The sequence below is a fragment of the Thermobia domestica genome, chromosome 8, assembly GCF_964235325.1.
Source record: "Thermobia domestica chromosome 8, izTheDome1.hap1.1, whole genome shotgun sequence".
NCBI classification, from domain to species: domain Eukaryota; kingdom Metazoa; phylum Arthropoda; class Insecta; order Zygentoma; family Lepismatidae; genus Thermobia; species Thermobia domestica.
In genome coordinates this window covers 115,674,707-115,700,453 of record NC_137461.1, presented here as the reverse complement: position 1 = coordinate 115,700,453, position 25,747 = coordinate 115,674,707, and the positions used below count along the sequence as shown (strand labels likewise).

The 25,747-nt window shown below is 33.7% G+C and overlaps 1 long non-coding RNA gene across 5 annotated transcripts in view; it reads right to left on the bottom strand.

The window, feature by feature from the left end:
* Positions 1-25,747, bottom strand: part of LOC145693159 (uncharacterized) — a 300,592-nt gene that overhangs the window by 22,670 nt on the left and 252,175 nt on the right. For all 5 annotated transcript variants that reach the window (XR_014132717.1, XR_014132719.1, XR_014132716.1 and 2 more), the window contains exon 4: positions 13,339-13,572. This is a non-coding gene — a long non-coding RNA (uncharacterized LOC145693159). The remainder of the gene's footprint in view (positions 1-13,338; positions 13,573-25,747) is intronic.

The following is a 25,747-nucleotide window of genomic DNA, read 5'->3' as shown; positions in this document are numbered from 1 at the left end:
AAGTTTAAAAGTTTTTTTTTTTTTTCAATTTTGACATTTATTTAACTCATATTACACATTATCTACACCTGGTAGTGTATTAATAATGTCTTATTATTATTATTATTATTATTATTATTATTATTATTATTATTATTATTATTATTATTATTATTATTATTATTACATATTTTTAAAAATGGAAACCTTCCCTATTCAACAGCCGTTATATCATTATAACGGATGTTCTTCTCAAATCATGTCAAATTTTGAGATGAATCTGTTTAAAATTGTTTAAGTCGAGAGAAAATATGTTGAGCATACGTAAAATGACATAATATGTAGTTGTCGTCACTAAAACATATCAGAACTCCCTGTCTTTTCAATTAGTGGTTATCTATAAACAAAGTTGGTTGGTGTGTTTTGAGTTACACAGAAAATATATAGGTTGATAGATCTCAGTACGAAATATGATGGAGAATAAATCTTCACCCTAAAGAATCCATAAACATGATTTTTTTTTTTCAAAATGAAAATATACATGTTGGTTCTCATCTATTAAGTGAAACTGCCGCTAAAAGATACGGCAATAATCCTTTCATTATGATACCAGCAAGACCGTAGCGCTCAGCAGTAATGATTTCAGATAGTTTTCCCCCCGGGAGGAATTTCAATACTTTTTTCCACAGGGAACTATTGTCTTTGGGTTAGTTTTTAATGATTGAGAAAGGTCATAATAATATAATAAATCGTAATTAATTAATTTAGTCGTCATTTCTCATGTCAATTGTCGGAGTTTAATTTCACCAAGGCGTTTTTTTTTTTTGGGGGGGGGGAGTTAAGTAAAAGATCCAATGTCCCTTGGTAACTTGAACAGTCTTAACATTTAGAAATTACAAAACATAATTTGAAGTTACATAACTAAATACAATTTGAAGTAGGAGTACAGAAAAGTCCCTCTCCAGAGAATATGACTTTTTACCAAAAAAAAAAAAAAAAAAAAAAAACGAGAGGACAAGAGCTCAGATTAGAACAACTAATGTTTACATAATTCATTAGGATGGAAAAAGAACTTAAATGATCAAATGTGATGAATTTCTCTCCAAAGATCTTTGGAACCCTTTTACGACTATACTGTATCACTTATGCTTCTTTTCTGTACTTTTGTGCGAGACTACTCTCTTCAGAGCAGGATGCATGATGCCTACACTGAGAAAAAAAAATTGTAGGTGGCGTACTTAAAAAGGTAGGTTAAATGTGTAATTTCTGCAGTTTTCGGACTTAACGTACAGCAGACGTATAACTGAAAACGCATGTTTTATAATACTTTCCACATAAATGTTCCATCTATTTTTACTTTCCGTATGAAACAATAAAGGCGGTCAGAATCTCACATACAGATCGACGTATATAACATATAGCTGAGAATGTAACGTAAGTATATGCCTGTGATATACGGAAAAGTGTTAGATGTCAGACATCCTGGAACGGCATGATGTAACATCTAAGGGCAGTGCCTATTTAGCATACGGATAAATGCTCCGGTACTGATTTCTGTAGTAAGCAAGAGGATTCCGTATATTTGTACAATATACCGCTGTCCTCAGAACGGATTTTTCTCAGTGTAACTTTTTAAAAACGTGTCTTTTTATAAATAAAAACTTTTCCCTCTAGCAAAAATCTACGTGACCGTTTGTCACTTGAAAATTCTTGTTCTTAAATTTCTAGGTTATTTGTCTTTCATTAAGATTGGTTATACCGTATCTTTATTTGTTTTCATTTCTTCCCTATTATTACGATAAGTTAGAGACATGAATAAAAAAAACGCGCATTAAACTTACCAGTGCTCGTTTGAATATTCGTCCTAAAGTTCTTTTCTTTTCTTAAAATATCATTTTGTGGCATTGAATAAAGAACTAATTGAATGCATACGGTTATTATAGACATATATTTATATTTTCATTTTATTGTATTTTAAAAAGAATTTCTGACTTCTTTTCAACACTTGCTTCTACTGATGGTCAATATTACCCGAACATCACCTGTTGGTGTGCATCGGTTTCTTATTAAAAATTCCCCAGTCTTTTTGTGTCACAAAACGTGTTGAGAGAAACAAACACTTATGTGGACTTAAATCGATCTAAAGCAGCTGTGAATTGTTGTTTAAGTTCTTGATTTGAACCCTGGACCTTCTAGATGATGGGACATCTGTGACGGTTGAGCATAGTACTACAACTCGAGCTATGAGCTGTTGTGTTTAGTAGCGCTGCAGAATGAAAGTGACGATGTATGTGTGGTGAAACAAGAGCATGAGGAGCTAGATGCTGTGGTGGTGATCCTCCAAATGTTTGAAGTAAGACTCCGATTATTCAAGTGTTGAAACATTATATACACCCCACAGTGTTGTAACCGTCTTTAGTGTTTGTCAGTGTAATGAGTATCGACACAAATTATGCATGAAAAAGCTAACGACGTACACTAGAGATATTGTTCAGTGTCCTTTCTTCAGTTGTTGGGGTAAAGTAATGAAATCACAAACTATGTACAACAGAAATTTTCTAAAAAATATTGTCACTATCCTAATGACGAGAAAATAGAAAAAGTGTTTACGTAGCCTAATTTATCACAAAGTATTTGCTATCAATGTATTATAATTTTAACTGAAATGCTATTTTGTATTATTCACTGGAGAAACGTATTTCTTTATCATCACAAATACTAATTTGGCCATTGCCAAGCGCATTTCTGTCGACTTAGAAAATATTAACCATATATTTTCTGCTTCCAACAATTTAACAAAGATTACAGAATCTGTACTTGTGACTTTAAAAATAATATTATGCATGCCCTGATTTCTATCAAAATTAAAGTACAATGAAAAAAAATCTGAATTTAACTTCACCAACAGAATTGACACTTTGATTTTATGAACAAAACTCATTATTTTTTTTTTTTCCTTTATAGTTTGCGATTCCTTTACAATTTATAGCGGATTAAAGTAGTACTGCGAAAATAAGGATAACCCTGGTTGATCATGATGGAATATTTACCCAGTGGAATTTCAAAGTGCGAGGAAAGTGAATTCCTCCCAGGGCACTCTTTAAAAACATCATTGGTACACACTACCATAATCAAATGTAATATAAAATTGTCAGTAATTTTTAAACTTCTATTATTGTTAATTATATAATTGTAATTATACCTAGGTACATTAATGGCGAGTACGAGATTCCGTAATTTCTGATTAATTACATTACTAGCAATTGTCTTCTAAAATCATGTAACAATTGTTTTCCTATATTTCTCCCACCACTACTATTTGAATATTCACGATTTGAAACTACATTCAAACAATATTATAGGGTATATCTCATTTTTATGTTATATATATATAGCCTATATACATATATACATAGGGCTGAATTTCGGGAGTGCAACGGAGCACATGCACCCCCCTTCACTCTAAATATACACTATCTAAAGTAAGAAACTAGCAGTGAAAAAGCAACATTTTCTGAAACTCTCTGCTGTCATGTGTTCGTTTGAGCAAAACTTAGTTTTGCAAAAGCAATAGTTTAAGTCTATTTTCTGAAGGTTGAAGGAAAAGGATTCACTGAACAAGGTAATATTCCTCATTCACACCACAGATGCCTAAAGACATTTAAAAACTTTAAAAAATAAATTAAATGAAGTGATAGTTATTGGTGCACCCCCTTCAAGAAATCCTGGATTCGGCACTGTTTATATAACACACCGGATCCGGCCCTGTATAGATATAACACTTCCGTAAAATAATTGTCGTTGGTTACTTGTTTCCAAAGTTATTGTACATTACATTTTCAACTTCGAATATAATGACAATGAACTTAGTATACGCCGCACTTTATATCTCTGTCAAAAAATAACAAAAAATGATCGTGATAATACACAGAAAAAAAATTGGAAGAAGAGAGTAAAAATTTGTTGATTTGGGTTGGGAGCTCCGTACCTATAGGTGGCCCACCATGATCAGAGGGCATCATGCTGAGCTTAAAAATCTTTCTTGAACCGCTATGCTTATGTAACAAAAGTTAGCTTGGATGCAGCAGTGATAAAACCTTTATCAGGCGGTTTCAGTCCGGAATATATATAATTCACTGTCTTCTTTTAGGCGATGGAGAAAAAAATGCCGGCAAATATATATATATACCAGTATGCGCGTTGGTCGGCACACTTGAATTTTAATTATGAATTTTTCATCTTTTAAAAACAAGAGCTTAAGTACGGACGGAACGGAGTGTCCGGAGCTGAGGGGAGGGGGGAAGTAAGGACAACTACAGCGGCGGGAACTTCTCCTTTGGGAAGATATTGAACGTGATATGATCTGGCGGAGGTCACTTGGAATTCAAAGGAATACCGCCTCATCAACAGGGCGTCCAATGTCACTTCTACTAATGTAACATCGTATATTTCGGTGTTTCTCTCTACCCCTCTCTTCACTTCCTTCCCCTGCTAGGAGCGTCTCTTAAACCTATCCTCATCAGTCGCAAGTTACAATGTTGAAGTATATATATATATATATATACGATTATTCTATCCATAATCTTTTAGTAACCGCTTCGTTGTCTGATTACTTTGGAACCAAATGATCAAATAAAGCTTATTAAAAGTTTCTTTCGTCATTATTCATTAAGAAATCTTACAATTATCTCCCCTCTTTGCTGTCTTTTTATGTACTTCATTATCTCTCTCTCTCTTATTTTTCTTTTCTTTTTCTGTCCTAAAAGAGAAAATAAACGAAAGAAGGAAAGAGAAAAGATAGTGCTTTAGTTATCTCAGTTTTCCTGTGCATAGTCAATTTTTTAAAAGATTTTTGAACAATAGATTTTTTTTTTTTTTTTTTTTTTGGTTAGAGTAATGTTCACCTTCTTACTCGTATATTGCATACATATCCATAAATGACTAAAAGAAGGACCAGGAGTGAAAGTTCCAAACGGAACAACATCACAAACAGCATTTTTTCTTTCAGCTAAAATGTTATTTAAATGATTTAAAGAAGATGCAAGTGGGATTTTCGTAACAGTATACGTATTTCACTATTAATCATGTTGCTAAAATATTATTGTTGTCTCTTATTGGAGTTACTACTATCCGTCCGGATTCTGGAGAAAATGTTCCGTATCCCGACGTGATTCTGTTGTTTTTTAAAATGTCCAGCTTACATGTTATTGATGAAATTGGTATGTATGTATGTATGTATGTATGTATGTATGTATGTATGTATGTATGTATGTATGTATTATTATTATTATTATTATTATTATTATTATTATTATTATTATTATTATTATTAGACATTTAGTTTCACATTATTATAAAGAGGTTCTGAAACAGGAGGAAACCTCACAAGAAAGATACGCAGGCAGATACGTAATATGTTTGCGCAGATGAATGTTTATGCAGTCTTTATTATCTAAATTTGCCATATATATTTTATTATATATTATATTATATATAGTCTATATTATTTAAATTGTCTTACTTTCCTTTTATAAATTACATAAATAGGGTTGGATCTTCACTAGAAAGCCTTATATTGCCTTATTACGAAAAAAAGACCGGCAGTACATTTTTTACCCCATTAGGTGCGTGAAGTATCCCTACATTTTATTTTGGATAGGTGGCAACCATAGCTTTTATAGAAGAAATGTTTTAATTTAACTGTTCTTTTGTTAGCTAAAATTTGTTTATGCTATCTAATAGAAATTTAATTTAAATACTTCAATTACAATTATTTAGGTTAGGTTACAATAGCTGGACTTAGCTTATATTTGCTTAGTTTAGCTTAGCTTAGCATATTTCAGGTTAGCTATACGTAGTTATAGCCTAAGCTATGTTAGAGTAAAGTAGGGTAATTCAGGTTAAATTTAACTAAGTTAATTTAAACGACCTTAACTTACTTACGAGGGACCCTATCCAAGTGAGACTCTGACTTCGAGTCGAGACTATGGTCGTTGGATACCTTGTCCCAAAAGAACATAACACGAAAAGTGATACATCCTCGATCGCAACCGTTGCAGAGATATAAGCGTGAAAAGTTCGAAATTGAGCTCCATACTATACATTACAAAGTCAGCTTCCGGGTCAGATTTGGCGGAAACGGTCAGGTAAGGAAACTCAGCGAATACATATCAAAGTAGTGTTGGGAGCCCACCACCTTTTGAATGAAAAAAATGTTGCCCCCGGGGCACTCGCAGGGTCCCAGGCGGGGTCCAACTCAAAATTGGCAAATGGAACCGGGGGTCAAGTAGCATATTGTATGAAAGCTAGTGTTAAATAAAAGAAGATAGAACAAATCTCAACTCTCTATGATGACCCTGTGCAAACGGGCAACTGGTCAAAATGTCAATACAACCTACATCAGAAAATATATGGCCACTGTGAGAGACTCTGCAACAATTTGTTTAACTTCAATACCTTGCACTTTTAAACGTGTTTTTCTGTCTTGTTATTGTCACAACTTAACGAATTTAGAAGAGTGGCCATATATTTTCTGATGTAGGTTGTATTGACATTTTGACCAGTTGCCCGTTTGCACAGGGTCATCATAGAGAGTTGAGATTTGTTCTATCTTCTTTTATTTAACACTAGCTTTCATACAATATGCTACTTGACCCCCGGTTCCATTTGCCAATTTTGAGTTGGACCCCGCCTGGGACCCTGCAAGTGCCCCGGGGGCAACATTTTTTTCATTCAAAAGGTGGTGGGCTCCCAACACTACTTTGATATGTATTCGCTGAGTTTCCTTACCTGACCGTTTCCGCCAAATCTGACCCGGAAGCTGACTTTGTAATGTATAGTATGGAGCTCAATTTCGAACTTTTCACGCTTATATCTCTGCAACGGTTGCGATCGAGGATGTATCACTTTTCGTGTTATGTTCTTTTGGGACAAGGTATCCAACGACCATAGTCTCGACTCGAAGTCAGAGTCGCACTTGGATAGGTTCCCTCGTTAGACTAAGTTACGCTAAAAATAAACTAAGCTAATCTTAACTAAGCCCATGGATAAACAAAAGCTAAACTAACGTAAGCTATAGCAAAACAATATATGTGAAGTTAAATAAGGCTTATACTAAACTTATATAAAAATGTGAAATCAATGTAAGTGAATAATATTTTCAGTTGTAAAATAACTATGTGGTTCTTTTCTTTGCTACTATGGTGTTCCTTTTGTCAAGTACTACAAGAATATTTTTTTTTAAATTTGAATAATTATTGTATGTGTTTATACCTTTTGTTTTTTTAATAAGCCAAACACATGTTCTATAAATCGGAAAACGGATAATCTGCCCACGTGTAATCAGGATTTGCATAAATCTGAAAGCTACCTTATTTTCTTCATTTATTTTAAAACATTGTAACCGTATACAAAAAATTCTCATCCAAAAATCCCTAGATAATAAAGATTCTCTTTTTATCACGGTTTATAATTTGATGTCAATATTCCAATTCTTACACTCGAAATTCGAATTATGGCGGCCGCGAGAAATAGTCCAATATATACGAAACCAGAACTACATTTAGTTCGAGTCCCATTCTCCAGGTAGCGCTGATGTACCTTAGTTTTTATTCATTTTTTTCTTTTTCACTTATAAAGTTTAACACATTTCGTTTCCTTTTCTACCTCATGTACAAAATTTAATTAGTAGGTTTAAGAACTCCTTGGTAATGACCAAGCTTTCAGACGTATTATCTATCCCGATTATCGTGTATTCGAGTATTGTGATATTTTTCGTGGCAACTTTAATGGCGATAATGGATTTTCTTTTAACGTTCCAGAATCATGGCTAAAGTAGATGAATTATTAATGAAAGTATATGACTTTGGAATTATTTTTTTGTGCTCTTCCATCGGAAATCGAACCCGGGACCAACAAAAGTGATTAACAATGCTAACGACCTCAGAATACATAGCGAACGAGTTCTTTAAAATATAGCACTTAAAGAACTATAACACAAACACTAACAATTATTTGACTTAAACTGTAACAATAATAATAATAGGAAATATATAAAACAATAACAATAAAAATTAACAAAACGAAACCTAGTGGCAATTCAACATCATTATGCCTTCAGATGTTCTCTGTAAAGCGCGAGGGATGAGACTGACAAAATATAATGAATGGATGGGAGCCGACGATCAGGACGCATTCTGACGTTCTTTTTGGTGTTGAAATAGGTAGATTTAGGTCAAGCTTCACGACTCAGTGCAATCATTTTTTTAAATAATTATAACCAGATATAAATCTGTTAATGCGATAAGCAACTCTGGACGGAGATGGAATGCTCTCTTCATTCATTTTGTCGTGTTTCTTGTTAGTGCAATAGAAGCCACGATACAAACATATTAGAAGTCGATCCATCCTCGTACGAGTGGATCATATCTCATATTTTTCTCCTTTTAAAACATATGCGCGTTTATTATACTAGGTATATTATATTTTCAGGATTGAAAGCTCAGGGTCGTCATTTGGGAAGGGCAGGAGGAGTAGTTACCCCCTCCTGAGTTTGACAAACACATAGTTCTTAATAAATTATATACTAATAAAAATCATGAAATTGCTATGTCTGAGAACAATCCCTCCCGCCGGCAAAATCTGAAATGATGCTAGTGTAAGACTTCAAGAGTATTCGCAATCTTACTCAGAATTTTCAGGGGAGGGCACTAGTAACCAGAAGTATTGAGTAGCAGTGGCGAAGCGTAATCCCAAAAGTAGGGTAGGCCCGATAAACTAATAACACAAATAATATTTAATGTATCATAAAATGTTTATAATCAGAATTCTATTTTCCTTATTGAGTTAAACAAAAAAAAAAAAAAAAAAAAAAAAACTAACAAATCTATTTATTTGAAAGAACTTTCTTGGTATACTAGTAACGCTTTCCTCTTGGTTATTAAATGTTTGCTTAAATGACAAGAGTTGCACAACAGAAAGTAGTCTATTATTATTATTATTATTATTATTATTATTATTATTATTATTATTATTATTATTATTATTATTATTATTATTATTATTATTATTATTATTATTATTATTCAACATATATTTACATGAGGAAAACACGCAACATGTATTAATGAAATATTCCCATTTAGCTCCACTTGAAAATATTTTGAAGTGCAGTTCATATTTTCTTCTGTCTGGGACATGCAAGGAGATCTGGGAAATTTCCTCCTCAGTTGCTGTTTTCATTTCCTGCATATTTGAAAATGGAAGGATAGAAAAAAAACGTACAGTTAGCTGTCAAATTTCTTGGATAAGCGTTTGTTACTTGCATCTTCCACTTTCAAGTAAGTACAATACTGCATTTAATTAATGCATCACGTGATAATAACTTCACAAGAAATGTTAATGCTCAGAAGGAACTTCATTTGAATCAACGCAAGATATTTAATATTGTATTCTATGGAGTGGCACATGGTGGAAAGACTACAAAGTGGATGCAATGCAGTGCTACATTCTTGTCGCTCTGGCGCATGACGTCATCTTGGTCGCAGACGTGGCCAACGAGAGTCAGATGAACTTTTAACAAGCGCTTGCTCGTTGGTATCTTACACGCAAACTTCTCTTCTAGTTATAGTGATCTTCAACGAAGTAAAAATTTTAGTACAAACAATAATTACATGAACGTAATGTAATCAATGCTTAAGCTAAGTGAATTCAAAGGAAGATATTTACAATAGCAAAAGAAATAGCAATATCAGTTCATATTAAACAACTTTGAAGCTTGAACAAGCCAATATTGCTCACTACATTTTCTGATTTTCCTTTCTTTTCGTTTCTTTCTTTCTTTCCTTTTTTTAAACATCTGAAGTAATACACTCGAATATGTATAGGCCTGAATAATCTATAACACAGTGTGTCGTTAATGCATTTCATTATTATATATTTACGTATGCTCAAGTTTTTTTTTTTTTTTTTTGTAACACACTGATCGGTTTTGGTTTACTATTATTATTATTTTGCTTGAAAGAGAATTATTTACTTATGACCCCATATAAATTTTGAGAATATCTCAAGGAAGAATTCATGGTTTTCGTAAACAGAGATGCACGTACGTATATTTTCGTTATGCTTGGACAGTTTTTTTTTTTTTTTTTTTTTTTTTAAAGAGGTTGCTCCCACATAAGTTTCATCAGAATCTCAGGGGAGGTTAAAAACCTTATTGAGCAGGGACGCAATATTTAATATTTTAAACATCGTTTTTATTTTTGATTTATATAAAAAATCATCTTTGAAATCGCTGTTCGCTTATTTATAGAATCTGTATTTGAACAAAAGGTTTGGTGAAATTGACAGTTCTCTGAATACTAGTGTCAAAATTTACGCCATAACAAACTATTATTAAACATTTGTACGAAATAGAACGTTACATATACTATCGTGTTCTCAAAAAATATAAAAATAAATATGTATAACAAAGCACCTCAAACAAAGAAATTGCAACATGACTATTTCAAGCAAGAAACAAAATAAGTACTAGGCGTAGGTGAAGATGATGTAGGAGTGTTACAGCTAGACTAGAAAACATATAAACCATAAAATTACATAATTTTCTTAACTTTCTTGATAAGTTCTGTCTTTTCTGTCCCGTGGACTAAAGAAGACAAACCTAAACGCAAGTGATCTTATACTACACAAGACAATAAGTATAGATAGAAAAGGTGGAATTTGGTGGAATGAGAATGTGGGAGTACCCCGAGAAACTTACGAACACGATGTTGTCCACCACAAACTCACTTGACTCAGAAGCGGACCCCTTGCACCAGAGGTGAGCCTTCTGCCACTGAGCCACCGTGCTTCCTTGATTGGTTGAGAATCTACCATATTTTTAAATTTACTGCAGTCATTCTTAATTTTGTAATTCTGGAGGGGGCCCCTAAATATGTGTATATAATTATCCAAAGTTATGATTAAAATGAACAAAAATTTCAAAATCTGAGTGTAAAAATGTCCCGACAATGTCGCCCTGACATGGTAGGTGGATACTTTATTCTCTTGACCTAATACATTGTTATATATATCTTTGTAACCGTTAATCGTTATTACGAACCTTCCATTCGTTAGTTAATTTGAAGTGCAACGTCCCGTTTCAGCACCGAGGCTACAGCGAATGCAGTGCAGACCTCCAGAATGAAATGGAATCTGAACTACTTTAACGCGTTCAATGCTCTCCATATGCGTGACTCGAGGGAGGTAAGCCTCCTAGATCATCGTGCCTACCTTCTCGAGTTACAAGCCTGCCTCTATGGGAAAAATTTTGTCTCAATACCTTATGATAGAAATGATGATAGAAATGATCACCTCTGTCGCTCCCCCTCCCTCATGATTTTGAATCCGGATCTTGCCTCAAAGTTCGTCTTTTTAAATCGTACTATTGGATTTTTGTATGCAGAATCAACACAAGCTACTGTAGCCCTATATACTATTATTACATACTACTGTATTAATACTAAAAAGAAACTACATAATGAAATCGCTTTTTTATAATTTCATTTAACATTGAATTTATTTATTATTTTTATGTAAAACTTACCATATTTTAGGTTTATTTTGTCCTCCAGAGTATATAACTAAAATTTAAAAAGTTATCACTAATAGAAATAATAATAATAGAAGTTTCTGTGTTACATAATTCTACACAGAAACTTCTTACTCTGTGTTAATTTTATAACATATTAGCATTGAAAGATGCCTTCAACGCTAAAACTAAACTCCCAGAGGCGAGCCTTCGCACCTTCCCAAGAATGCACTCAATCTCCAGCTATAATAGCTTCGCTGCCTCAGCAGTATCATATAGCCTGTAAGCCTGTCTAGCGAGCTAGTGAGGCTCAGACGGAAGGGTCTCCGAGTGTTTCCAACCTACCATTTTATTACCAAAAAACTGAAATGTCGAAGTATTAACTTTATTTTAAGGAAACCAAAGATAAAGAAAATATACGGCAGAAAGTAGGATAGGCCAGGCCTCGGAGCCTCATAGTACGCTTCGCCACTGTTCAGTAGGTTAACTTTAAAAGCAGGTAATGCATTTTTAATGAAACATGTAAGGCAAATTTAGGTTGGAATACTGTATATGATGGATTAAGAGGAGGAGAACCAAATTGGAATTGTAGGTGTTATATGAACGATTTTGTTTTTACAATGTGCTTTTCAATTTTGTTGGTAAGTAAATACGTACCCACTCAATGTAACTTAACTAATAATATTTAAATTGCAAACAAAGTGGTACGAAAAATAACCTTAAGAAATACACTTTAAAGTTAATTTGTTACTTGTTATATTATCAATTATAAACCTCAATAATGTTCTTCTTTAATCACATTACTGTATTTTTGTGATACCTTATAATTAATTAAAGCTACTTACACACTCGCTTTAGTCTGGCAACTACAGGTAAAAATTAGCCACAAGAATGTTAATAATTTAACTTAATTAAAATTGTTAATAAAAAGAGCGCATTCTCTGTGTATAACTTTACTGACAATATATCAAGGACCGTATGTGAGATGATACGAGTGTTTATAATGTCACATACTCTACTACCTTAACATTTTTTTTAATGCTCTTCACAATACACGGTTAATACGAGAAACATGAAAGGCTCTTGAGAACGTTCGCCAGGGATTTTATTTTTACAAGTTTACATTTTGATGCCTATCAGGAAATTTTAGGTTTGCTTTTGTTTCCTTTGGTATGTTGCTTTATGTAATATAATGATAATAAGCAACCATGTTTACTGTACCTTGAAATGATTGATCATACATGTTGTTTATAACAAACTACATCGTGATCTAAACTGAAGTTTATAGCGGTCGTACTTTATATTGTTACTGAGTTTTGAACATTATGGCTTGTAACTGTTATTAATATTAGTGTAATATTTGATCAATTAACTAGATTTTTTTTTCTGTTGAAAGTGAGTCTAATTTCATTTCTATGGAGGTCTGAAAACTGGTGTGAAAACAGCAACTCAAAGTTCCCGTGACGTTCTCAGCTCGCGTATAGACGGTTTAGATTTTCTCGCCTTCCGCCTTTCGATCGGTTTTTGTGGATCGTTCCTCTTCTTCTTCTTCATCATCATACAAAACGTAGAAAGAAGGGAGGGGGAGAAGAAAAAGTGGGGAGAACCGTCTCAACCAATAGAATCTCGAGAACTCTCTTCCTAAAGCCCGCACGCAATATTACTCGGAGCCATTGTCAAGGTGGTGTAATCACGCCGCTCAGTGACGTCAACCCTATGCCGGTCCCTTTGATGGCCTGGTTATTAATAAATAATAATATGAACCGCTTAGGATGTATGTATGTACCCACCTTATATACTCAGGGTTGCCACTATATTGCAATTCACTTTTCCCTGTCTTAAGTTATTATCACGGCGGAAGAAGAAGAGAAATTTCAAAATAGACCCTTCTTCTTCTCTTGCCTGAGCTGCAGGCGAAATATGAAAGTGTTAAACTTCTAACACAATCTGCAATCTCAAAATGCCTTTGTTCAAAAACCATCTTCTTCAAGCGGTTATCCTCCATCATAGGTACGATATCGCTTCTGTAAAAGGGAATAAATAAACATAAGATTATAAGAGGTGAATAATTAACACGATATCTTGTTCAGAAGGGTAATATGCTTCTTATTGTCTACTAATATTGTAACATAAGTATTTTAATAACGTTTACACAGAATTATAACAAAGAGTGCTGTGAAAACATTAACGGAATAATAAGGAAAACTATATACTTAATTTAGATCTACCAACATATTGACTTAATATTAAATTACATATTGACTATTGATTTAAGACGTGATTAAGCATAGGCTAGATGGTTCTGAACCTAATTCCTATCACCACCTAAATTTTATCATATCCTCTTGCCAGCAATCCCTTTATAATTTTTGGTTTGTAATAATCTTGTGTGGGATTTTTAATAGAAGTATTTCGGAGATCTCACGATATCCATCTATTAATATAATGGTCTGATAGTAGAATCCATTACTTATATATAATGGATACAGTAACTTCCCTAAAAGCGAATGCATTAAAACCAAATTTGGTCAGTTCATTTATATAACAAATATCAAATCTGATCTGTCATACTGTTTCAAAATGGAGGCCGTTTGAAAATTTTAAAACTTCATAACTCCCTTAATTTTGGGTCATACGATAAAAAAAAAAAAAACTTATCGAAAATGTTTAGTAAATTTATTTTTTGTTATTCGTAACATTATATATAAAAATAAAAATATCTCTATCAGAATAAAAATCAAAATATTTAAAAATATTTTCCGGTATTAGATTCTAATTATATTTATCTCTTCCGCTTATCTTCGCGACCCCCATGAAACCTTTTCGCGAACTCCAGGTTGAGAAACCCTGGCCTAGAGTAATAGTTCCTATATTATTATTATTATTATTATTATTATTATTATTATTATTATTATTATTATTATTATTATTATTACCTTGGTAGTTACTAAAAGTCTAATGACCATGATTTTACGTTCTTGCATTTAGCAAAGTAATAATTTGATCTTGAAAAATAATGTTAGGCCTATACCTAGTGGATTTGAGTTCACATTTAAGGAAAAACATATAACAAAATTTTCTACATTGAACGGATAACACGGAGAAAAAATCGGAAGACACAATTATTAGCAAACAGAAAGTAGAATTGATATAGGCTATATAAGACATATATCACTCAATGGACGTCATGTTTATTATATGCGATAAGTGAATAAGTGGCAATAATCTTAATGTTAACAATTCTTTTTCTTCAAGATTTTATTATTATTATTATTATTATTATTATTATTATTATTATTATTATTATTATTATTATTATTATTATTATTATTATTATTATTATTATTATTAACTTTAACATGTTTGATCACATGTTTAACACATTGCTCTGAGTTTCAGTACGGTATTTTTCAGTTTGGGAAAGGTAAAACACTAAGAGTGTACATATTTTTAAAAACAGTAGATTAGATTGAGTGGTTTGTCATTTAACGGAATGTTTGATGCAAGATATTTTCTTCGTTTATTTAACTGTGCTAATTTTGTAATCTTTTTAAATGAACAGTCCATACGAACACCCAGAAATTTTTCGTAGGAGGGGTCGAATACTACAAGCCTCTACGCCTACGTAGTATTGAACGGGTATTAGTCTACACCCGGAAAGACAATAAGTAATTGTAAAATACTTCCATCTATACTTTCAGGAAAAAAATATAGAACAAGGTTGTTTTTATACGAGAAAGAGCACAGATAATATGTAAGATCAAATTTTCATGTTAACATAAATCATTTCCCTGTTGAACAAATATAGTTTTATTGAAAATGAGTAAAAATGTATGTTGAGTTAGGAAGTTTTTTTTTTTTTTTTTTTTTTTTTTAAGCCAGTGGACCCACTCTTGTGGGTGTGCCCCTAGAGCAATTCTTAAAAAAATGCAAATCAAGATAATTCAGATCTACTGTTTTAAAAACACAAAATATGTTAAAAATTAAAATATACTAGACTATATTATATTTTGGTTAGCAGATGATACGGGGCTTTGTTGCAGAATCTGAAGAAAAGATCAATAACATGTTGGAAAACGTGAACAATATGGCATGAAAATAAATGTTAGAAAGACAAAAGCCATGGTGATTGAAACGAAGGGATCAGTGTCAAATATAGAAGTAAGGGGAGAAAATAGAAGAAGTGACTAGTTTTCGATACCGGGCTAGCATTGTGAAGTTAGAGTGAACGTTAGATAAAAGCAAGGATAGGGATGGCGAAGGTGGCCTTTAGAAGGAAGAAAATATTTTGTGAGATCTTGAATAAAGAGTTGAGAAAAAGGCTCATAAAATGCTTCATGTGAAGTATTGTGTTTTATGGGTCAGAAATATGGACATTACGCAAAAATTAAAAACGACTGGAAGCTTTCGAAATGTGGGTGTGGAGAAGAATGAAGAGAATTAGAATCCGTCACATAAAATAGCACCACTTTGAGAAAACTATTATATTTCTAATATTAGCACTATTCTTGTTCTTCTAATAGTACCTATTGCTTATGTATTGCTACTGCAGTACACAAATGAACATTAAAATAAAAATCTAAGCTTTATAAATTAAGTTATCTTATAATCCACAAATTCAATGCAACGCATATCAGGAAACACCTACGATTGTTCTCAGTGGTGCTATTTCTTGTGCTTGACTGTAGCTGGGTCGAGCGGAAAACTCATGAGGGAGTGTTGGAAATGGTGAAAGAGGAAAGAATAATGTTAGATATTATTGAGAAGAGGGAGAGAAACTGAGTTGAGTTGAGTTTGAGTTTAACGTCCCGTTCAGCAGCGAGGCTATATGAGACGTGGACCTACTGATTAACGTGGAATCCGAACCACATGAGCTCCCGCCAGGAATCGAACCCGGGTCTCCCACGCCAAAGGCGCGTACGCTAACCGCTTAGCCACGGAGGAGCTCGGGAGAGAAACTGATTGGGACACTGGCTAAAAAGGAACTGTATCATGAGGGATGTTTTAGAGGGAATAGTAGCAGGAAAGAGAGGGAGGGGGTGAAGAAGATTACAATTAATGGACTATATTAAAACATAGAAATCGTACGTGAAGACGAAGAGATTAGCGGAAGACCGTGGAGTATGGAAGCTTTTCAGTTGCAGGAAGTGACATGCCAATAATGACAGAATACCTATGATGATGATGATATTATATTTTAAACTACATTTAGAGTTTTTTATGCGCACTCTTTATTAGGGTTTACCACGAGACAAGAAATTGTCTCGTCTCGAAAATGTGAGAAGGGTCAAGACGAGGAGTATTTTCAAACTATACTCCTAGTTGTGATGCGTGATGTACGTATATATCTAAATGCTCTATCTAATTCACTCGTAACAGTGTCCGCTATAATTGAAATGTTTGGTGTTTACACTCACTATTCACCCATCGTATTTACGTTATGGCAATTTCTGGATTCTCTTTTCTCCAGCTAAGTTAATATGAAATTACCAGACTGCCCAAAATATAACAAAATGCAGAATTCAAAATACAATCAGTACCGATGAGATGACGTAACCATTTGAGGAAATTAGAAAAGAACGACCAGACAAGAATTGCATGTGCTGCTGCTGTTGGTATAATGTAAATATGCAGAATTATCTGGGCAACGAATTCCGCATATGAAGTCAACGACGGTCACAAGAAAAAAAATAAACAAGTAGCAGTGTCACTTGTACATCACGTGAAGAAGTTTGGTTTGCATCACGTGATATTTTCTTTAATATTGAAACCGGGAATGGTAGTAAATTTCTGCCACTTCCGGTTTTAGTAGACAGATTAGAGGAGATGTAATATACTCTTAAGACGCTTAGTTGATTGCGAAATTCCACTTCTATTACTGTTTTAACCCTATAGCTGTCAATGTTAAAACCGGAAGTAATTAATTTCTGCCACTTCCGGTTCGAATACAAGGTTAAGAGAGAAGGTGGTATGTATTCTTAGAACGTTAAATCTATTCGATTCAGTATCTCTTATCGTTTTTGCTTTGCTCTTTGTAGATTAATATTGAAACCGGTAGCTGTAGTGAATTTCTATTATTTCCGGTTTAAATAGACAATCAAGGATGGAGATGATTACAACAGCTTCTCGCTATCTATGACCATTTTTGCTCTATAATGATTAGTGCCAAAACCGGAAATGATTGCTGTCTACCACTTCCGGTTTGAATATCACCTTCATCAATGAACTCAGTTTTGACTCTGTACATCTTGGTCAAATTTGATGGTCACCCATCAAAAAGTTTCTGAAAATTTTTGTCTTCCTGTTCTGGACAGAGGTATAAATAGGAGTTCCGCTTACTTGCTTACTTGGTCCTTTTCTTCCGTCAGGTGTAGAGGTTTTAGAGGTTTTGTATAGAGCTTTCAACTTGGGATGATCTTTGCAAGGACTTTTGCATCATTTATCCCTTATTCTCTTCCCTTCAGAATTTTTCCTACCATTTCTTCAAATGTTTGCTTGGGTCTTCTTTTGGTTTCTTTCCATCTGGTCTAGCCTGCTAAACATTTCTCGCATCCTCACCTTTCCCATATGGTAAGACATGTTGGAACCATCATAGTTGTGTCATTGTTATTTTAAATACTACTTTTAGTCCTTTTCCTGTCTCCTTTTGTCTTCCTTCTATTTTTCTTAAAATTTCATTTCTCTTGCTTGTAGCTCACTGTGATAATTGGTTGCCAGCGGCTCACATCCATATGTTAAAGTTGGTGTGTAAGTTGTTTTGTACAGTTGACTTTGTTGTAAATCCTGTAGTTTTTGGACTTAACGTACAGCAAACGTATAACTGAAAACGCATGTTTTATAATACTTTCTGTAAAAGTGGTCCATCTGTATGTACTTTCTGTATGAAACAATATAGGCGGTCAGGATCTCGGCTGAGGCTGAGGAATGTGACAAGTATATGCCTGTGATATACGGAAAAGTGTTAGATGTCAGACATCCTGCAACGGCATAATGTAACATCTAAGGGCAGTGACTATGTAGCATACGGATAACATATGCTCCGTACCGATTTCTGTAGTAAGCAATAGGATTAGGTATATTTGTACAATATGCCTCTGTCCGGAGAAAGGATTTTTCTCAGTGTACCCATTTTATTGTATGGTTTTGTGCTTCTCTATTTAATACAATAGCTTTTGTTTTATTTACGTTTATTTTCATACTTCTTTTTTCTACTTCATTCTTCCATATATTTACATTGTGTTGTACCTCCACCATGGTACATCCTTTTCCGTTTTAGCCACTAGGGCCAAATCTGCATATGCCAATTCTGATATCTGTATCTATTTCGTGCTGCAGTTTCTTACAGTAATGGGTTTTGTCGCTTATAAAGGAGTTTTACTAAACGAAACACTTCACAGAATACTCGTTCACTTGTTTAGAACCCTATGCCTTATGCTCAATCCAACCATACAAGAGCAGATGCTTAAAGGTATCATGGTGTTACTTAAAAAATAATAATAATAATAACGAAAGTTCTCCTTTACAGAGGAGAATATTAAGTTAGACGTTAATATTTGATCCCATATTAAAAAGTCCACATGCATAGCAGAAAACCGAGGTAAGAAATGCACACATGACATACCTTATGCAAAGTTACTATTTTATTATAAGCATATCTTTTCGGATATAGAAGTAGCGTTTGATTACATACAATTTGTTCTTTTGTTGTTGTTTTTTCCCAAACACGTCTATTCAAGAAATCTTACATAAAACAGCACTCTTAACAGCATATCTTTTGATCGTATGCAGAACATCGGCAGAATATTTTCCAAAGTGAGGCAAAAAATTGACATACAAACGCAATCGCGAATACATACACCCACATTGAAACACGTGTGCACATAATACATCATATAAAACAACAGTTATTAATGCATATATCCTTTTTAAATCCAGTAAATAAACTATAGTATTTCATATAAATATAATAAGTACTATAGTATGTGAGTAAGCCAATTAGTATGATTTGACATGTAGAGAAATATATTGCTAAGAACTGAACACTTTTCGAAAATCCGTGGGGAGGGTGGATGACTGCCCTCCTTGATCCCCAGCTGTGGGCGGCCATGATCTATGACATCACATAGCTTCAAGGAAATTAGTTCAAAACCGTGGTGCTTACATAGATATTTTCAGACATATAATAAGCGATTTTGTCGCTGTGCCTTCAAAAATAGCAATGTATAAAATTCAAAAATTTATAGAAGCAAAAAACAAACGAATGCATTGTTTGTTAGATCACAGGGAGAAAATTAGATATGTGGTGCTTCTGAGCGCTCATTATTGTTACAATTTTAATATTCTATAAGCTCAGCTATGTATCGTTGAGAATACTTAGCGGAAAATGATAGGACCATTTAACAGCGGCATCACATAGTGGGTTTTGTTTTATGGCGTATTTACTCCTTAAATGAACGATATCACACAAGAATCTTTGTAGGTATAAGCTCTACACCAAACTGCTTTTATATCTTAAAAAATCACATTTTGAGCAAAACTTCACATAGTGGTTTTTGAAAGCGTAGCGACTGTTTGTTGAAGTTTAATATCCCTAATAAGTTCTGAGACGTGAACTGCAGTTTAGGGTGGAATAAGAACTACGTATGCGTTCAAATTTCTTTAGCGGTTACCCAGCGGGAATCGAACCCGAGACCGCGCGCAACAAAGGCATACTAGACCTGCAAGAAAGGCACGGAATACCACGTTGTTACTGATAAGAACGTAAATTAATTCAAAGAGTACTTCTTTTCTTTCATTTAACTTAAAACACACAAGTATTTCTAACTCCTCCAAACCAAAATGGAATATAGTTCAGATGAAATGTATATGCCTGCATGAGAATAAAATTTAAAATACTTCGCTATACACAAAATATAGAACTATTAAAAATAAAACTTTACTTATAAACAGAAGCAAAGCTTCAGCTTAGGAAAAGTAAACTATTCTTACCCAAAATATTCTTTTAAGAACAAAGGGAAAACTTTCCTTTACGTAAAACAAATGCAAAATGTACATTTTATTGATTGATTTTTTACGTATCTTTAACCTGACATCTAACGAACTTAGTGTCAGCTTCTCCCAGGATACTCTGAATTGTTCAACTTTCCGGGAAATCTGTGGACGATATGCATGAATCTTTTATTTCATAACTCACAGCAGGCAAGCAGTAGTGTAATTTCAGATTTTGTCAAAGAGGCAAGATTGTCCACGACATAATAGTTTCAAGTTTTCCACTCGTACACAGGATGGAGCAATTGCCCCCTTACGCTCTCCACAAATGAAGCTTCTATATAGACAAGGTAAGCCGACATTTTCATCACTACACTGGATTTAATTCGTAGAATAATTACTATCAACGTTTCTCGTTTGCTGGCTTCTGTTGAAGAGTGAAGCAACTCGAATATTAAGTGAACACTCTCGAAATAAAATATTATGCCCATGGCTGCCCCAGGGTCTCCCAGGAAGACAAGGGGAAATTACCCTCCTCTGAAGTTTTCGAAGTAAGAGCTGTTCTGGAAATACATGTCAAAAATATTGAATTTTTTTACTCGATATTTAATATACTTATTGTATATGTTAGATATATAGTATATACCTATTAGTGGCGTATTTAGGAAGGCTTCCGGTCTTAAGCGTCCCGAAATCTTTTTAACTATATTAAAGTAAATGAAATATCTTGCAGAATTTTCACATTTTCTGGACGAAAGTTAGTAAAGTCCCCCCCCCCCGAAAAAATCGTAAATACACCATTGGTACCTCCTTATTGTGTAGTTCAATAAAGTTATGTAACGTGTGTAAATAAAGTGCACATGTGCATCGAACCCTGTGTGTGTATTTGCAACTGTACTTGTGTCTTGGTCTTTTGCTCCCACCCTTGGAAAATAATTCCGGTATTCCTGGTTATATCATTGGGAGGTGCTGCATTCTATAATTTGGTGTTTGAAATTACAATCTATTGTCAAACAGAACAATAGAAATTTCACTCATATAAAAAGCTGATATATACACTACATCATAAAATACGTAATCACAGGGGAAACAAATCCCCGTAGTTTTAAATACTTCCCCTAGATTACCTGAGCATAGGAAAAGCAATATACCTGCTTCTAAATTTACGAACCCCTTCTCCTGGGTTCGGTTTTCGTATTATTCTTTGTCTATACGTACTTTTCACAAAGGAGGTGAAGGTACGTAAAGATCGGCCTTTTTCCGCCTATGATAATCATAAAAAGTAAAAATGTTCATAAAAGCCAGTATATGATTGAATATGAAGATCAAGAATTAAACGATACATCTCTGTAAGATGCATAGATATAAAAAATATTGTATTTGTGTATCAAGTCAAGTAAAGAGCTCCGCAAATAAAGCATGGTTGTTGATATTCTGCCAGTTTAGATGTTCTTTTTCCTTAACTTGCAACAATAATTTCAGTATGAGGCACTTTATGAACCGCACTACACGAATGCATTTTGATAAGCTTATTATCTTTAGTTTTCACGAAAACAAGAAGTAAGTACATGGCTCGTAAAGCAATCTTTACCGGACTCCTTTCCAGATAACAACTGCTTAAAGTTTGTTGATGGAGGTGCTCCATTCCGTTGCTTTCAAGATATGGACAAGCAAACATCAGATCCCCATCTATTTTTGAAATCATCCTTGTTGGATAGACTATCCGCAGTGCTCTTGAGATTAGCAGGTTAGTTTAATGTTCAGGATGCAAAATGCAAATTTCAAATTAAATTAAATGACTCTTTCTACTCGACAAATTTTAAAATCTTATCTTTGGATTCATATCTTATTTCTAAAGATTTAAAAAATATTTTCTATTTAGAAATATTCATTCACCTTTAAAATACTTCATTTAATTTGATGTAAAATGCTATATTTAGTCCTAGGCTTCACTGCAAAAAAATAGAGAAACTACTTTTAGACACAGTAGGACACTTTACAAATTACCGACACTCTTTGAACACCTCCAGATGACACATATTCATCCCTTACAGATACTGTTTTCCAAGTTATGTCCCAGATGTATTTACAAAATGTTATCACTTTGTTTTCGATCTGTTTGCCGAGAAGAAGTGTTTTAAATATGTTTTACTAGATGCTGTTTTTGGAGAACGAACGTTTTGGACACGCAAAGCACACTTTATAAATACTATTTAATCAATTTCCTCCAAGATCTATACTAAAAGTGTTTAAATGGGGTTTTTATTTTTTTTACAGTGCTGGTAAAACTAAACTTGTTACGGTGTTTGTTTACCAAAAAGCAGAAAAAAACTCTTCGTATTCACAGCAAAATAAATAAATACAGAAACTACTTTTAGACACTCTAGGACACTCTACACATTACCAACACTCTTTGAACACCTCCAAATAACATATATTTACCCTTTATAGATACTGTGCTGTCATAGTATGTCCCAGATGTATGTACAAAATGTGTAAAATGTACGTCCTCATCACTTTGTTTTCGAACTGTTTGCCGAATAGAAGTGTTTTGAATATGTCATACTAAATATTGTTTTTGGAGAACATATGCTTTTGGGCACGGGAAGCACACTTTATAAACATATTCATCAACCTCGTACATTTGTACTAAAAGTGTTAAATTGTGTTGTATTTTTTCACAGTGCTGGTAAAATTAAGCTTGTTACGGAGTTTGTTTACCAAAAAGCAGAAAAAAAAATCTTCGCATGGTATAGACTCTAACACTGCCACTTATTAATTCAATATTAGGCCTAGTACAAGAGCTTAAAATTGAAATAAGATATGAAGTTCTCAACTTAATGTCTGGCACGTTTACTCTCAACGGCAAAGGAGATGAATGGTCAACCAGAGAGAGAATATATGGAGCCAAAAAAGCAAAATAGTATACACAGGGTCTGTGAGCTCCTACTTATTTCAGTAATTTCCAATAGTTTCCGAATTGCAATCGCTTTAGGGAAATGAAAAGTCACGAATGCATAACGCCTTATCATAAGTGTTAACCCATAACAATAATCTGTTGTAACTACTACAGTATTAACACAACAAAATGCTGTTTTAACACTGCACACTCTGATTGTCTGAAAGGGCTAATTTAAAATTTGAGGTTCAAGAAATTAAAAAAGAAATAATTCTTCATGATTTCTGTTTTCTTTATTATCCACCATTTTTTGGCGGAATGAATATTACATAAAACACATATCCTTATTTCGCCTGAAATGTGGGACACAAATCATCATTAAACCATCATTAATCTATCATTAACTGTATGAGATAATTGATTAGGCCGAATGAGGATTAGGGCAAACCATTCAACATGAAACAGTAATGTCTCGAGTAAACGCAAATTCTTCCATATTTCAGCTGAACAATGTCGGTTTCCATCACGAAAATATGATGGTTTATTTAAATATCTTTAAGATGTTGACTTTACGAGCATACCTCACAACAAAATCTATCCTTGTATCTGACTCTTTTTCAGATTTCTTGTTGTTATTGAATGAACACGTAGTTAATAATAGTAATTATTATTTCTGTACCATTTACAGCCTAATGGTAAAATTACAGTACTTTATCAGACAAAAATAAACACATATCGCATACAATATACATATGTCATCGTTTTAAACAATTATTCCTTGACAAATTCATATCAAATATTTTTAAGTCTCAAAATAGATATATTGTCAAGGCAACTAATGTTGACCTATTTCTCATATTATATATTGGCACACTTATACCTGTATTATGTAGTCTGTATTCACTATGATTCCTATTTCTGAATAAAATACTTTTCAATAAGTTTTGTCCTTTCATTTAATGCCTGTATAATAATAATAATAATAATAATAATAATAATAATAATAATAATAATAATAATAATAATAATAATAATAATAATAATAATAGATTTACCGTGGTGTGGTCGGTGAGACAAACTAGACAGTGTGAATTCGATCCCCGCTCGAGGCGGGAAGTATTTTCTTGTTCCAATGTTGCTCTGGGGTTCACATAGTCTCTATAAAATGAGTATACCTGGAAAAACTTGAAAGGTAAAGCGCGGTTCTGACTACATCATTTGGGGAGCGCAGTGTGTCAGTGGTCGAGCGTTTACCTCTGGTGCGTGGAGTCCCTGGTTAGGTCCCCGGCCGATCAGCTTGTGGTGGACAACATCGTATGCTGGGTTTTCTCGGGGTACTCTCGTTTCCTCCCAATATCCTCATTCCACCCATTCTTCCATCATTTGCCTTAATTGTCGTCTCCCTCAGCCTAAAGGACATAATTTTAAGACGTTAAGTTGAAAGAAAGACTACACCACTTTTTGTATGTGCCTAGGTCTTAGAAAATGTGGAGTTTTATATCCACTCATATATTAGACCTCCTCCTATGGCCCATCCAAATGTACTACTAGTAGTAGTAGCAGTAATGAGTTTCAGTTTATGTGTTCGTGTTTTGTGTTCTTATGTAACACCGAGCTTATGAAGGACAGGATCTAGTAGTAACGTGGACTTCGAACCAGGGTTCGGGTCTGATGTACTTGGCATATCCACGTAACATAAGTTGTTCCTACTACGCTAGCTCATCTTCAAATGAGCTGGATTTTAGGACCATGCTATCGGTGTCGTTAGTAGTAGTTGTTCTTTTACTACTAGTAATAGTACAAGTAGTATTACTACTATAGTGATAGTAAAACCAAAATTCTTTCTCGATAAAGTTCAAACTTACATTGTTTGACAATGAGAAGATCTGTGAGGATGGTCCAGGGTTCAGACGTTGACAGCAGATATGAACTCTACAAACGTAACTTCTGAACATCGTACAAAATTAAGAACTTTCAAATTCACATATGTGCAAATAATTACATTACACAAACTATTTTTTCCCGATTTCTAAGCACAAAATGTTCATACTGAGTAAGTTGAATTTTTCAATCATGGTAGTATTATGCTAACTCACAAAAAATAATCGTAATGACATCATTGTAATTATCTTTACTTCTATCTTTCCGTTTCTTCGTCGGTATGCATATAAATATGGCAACCTTGTAATATCGGCACACACCAAAGAGGGTCCCCCTACTGAGAAGTACGAAGTCCAAGAATACCTTCACGTCACGAGATCAGAGAAGTAGTTGCAGAACAAACGCCATGATGGGGCAAATATACCACGCTG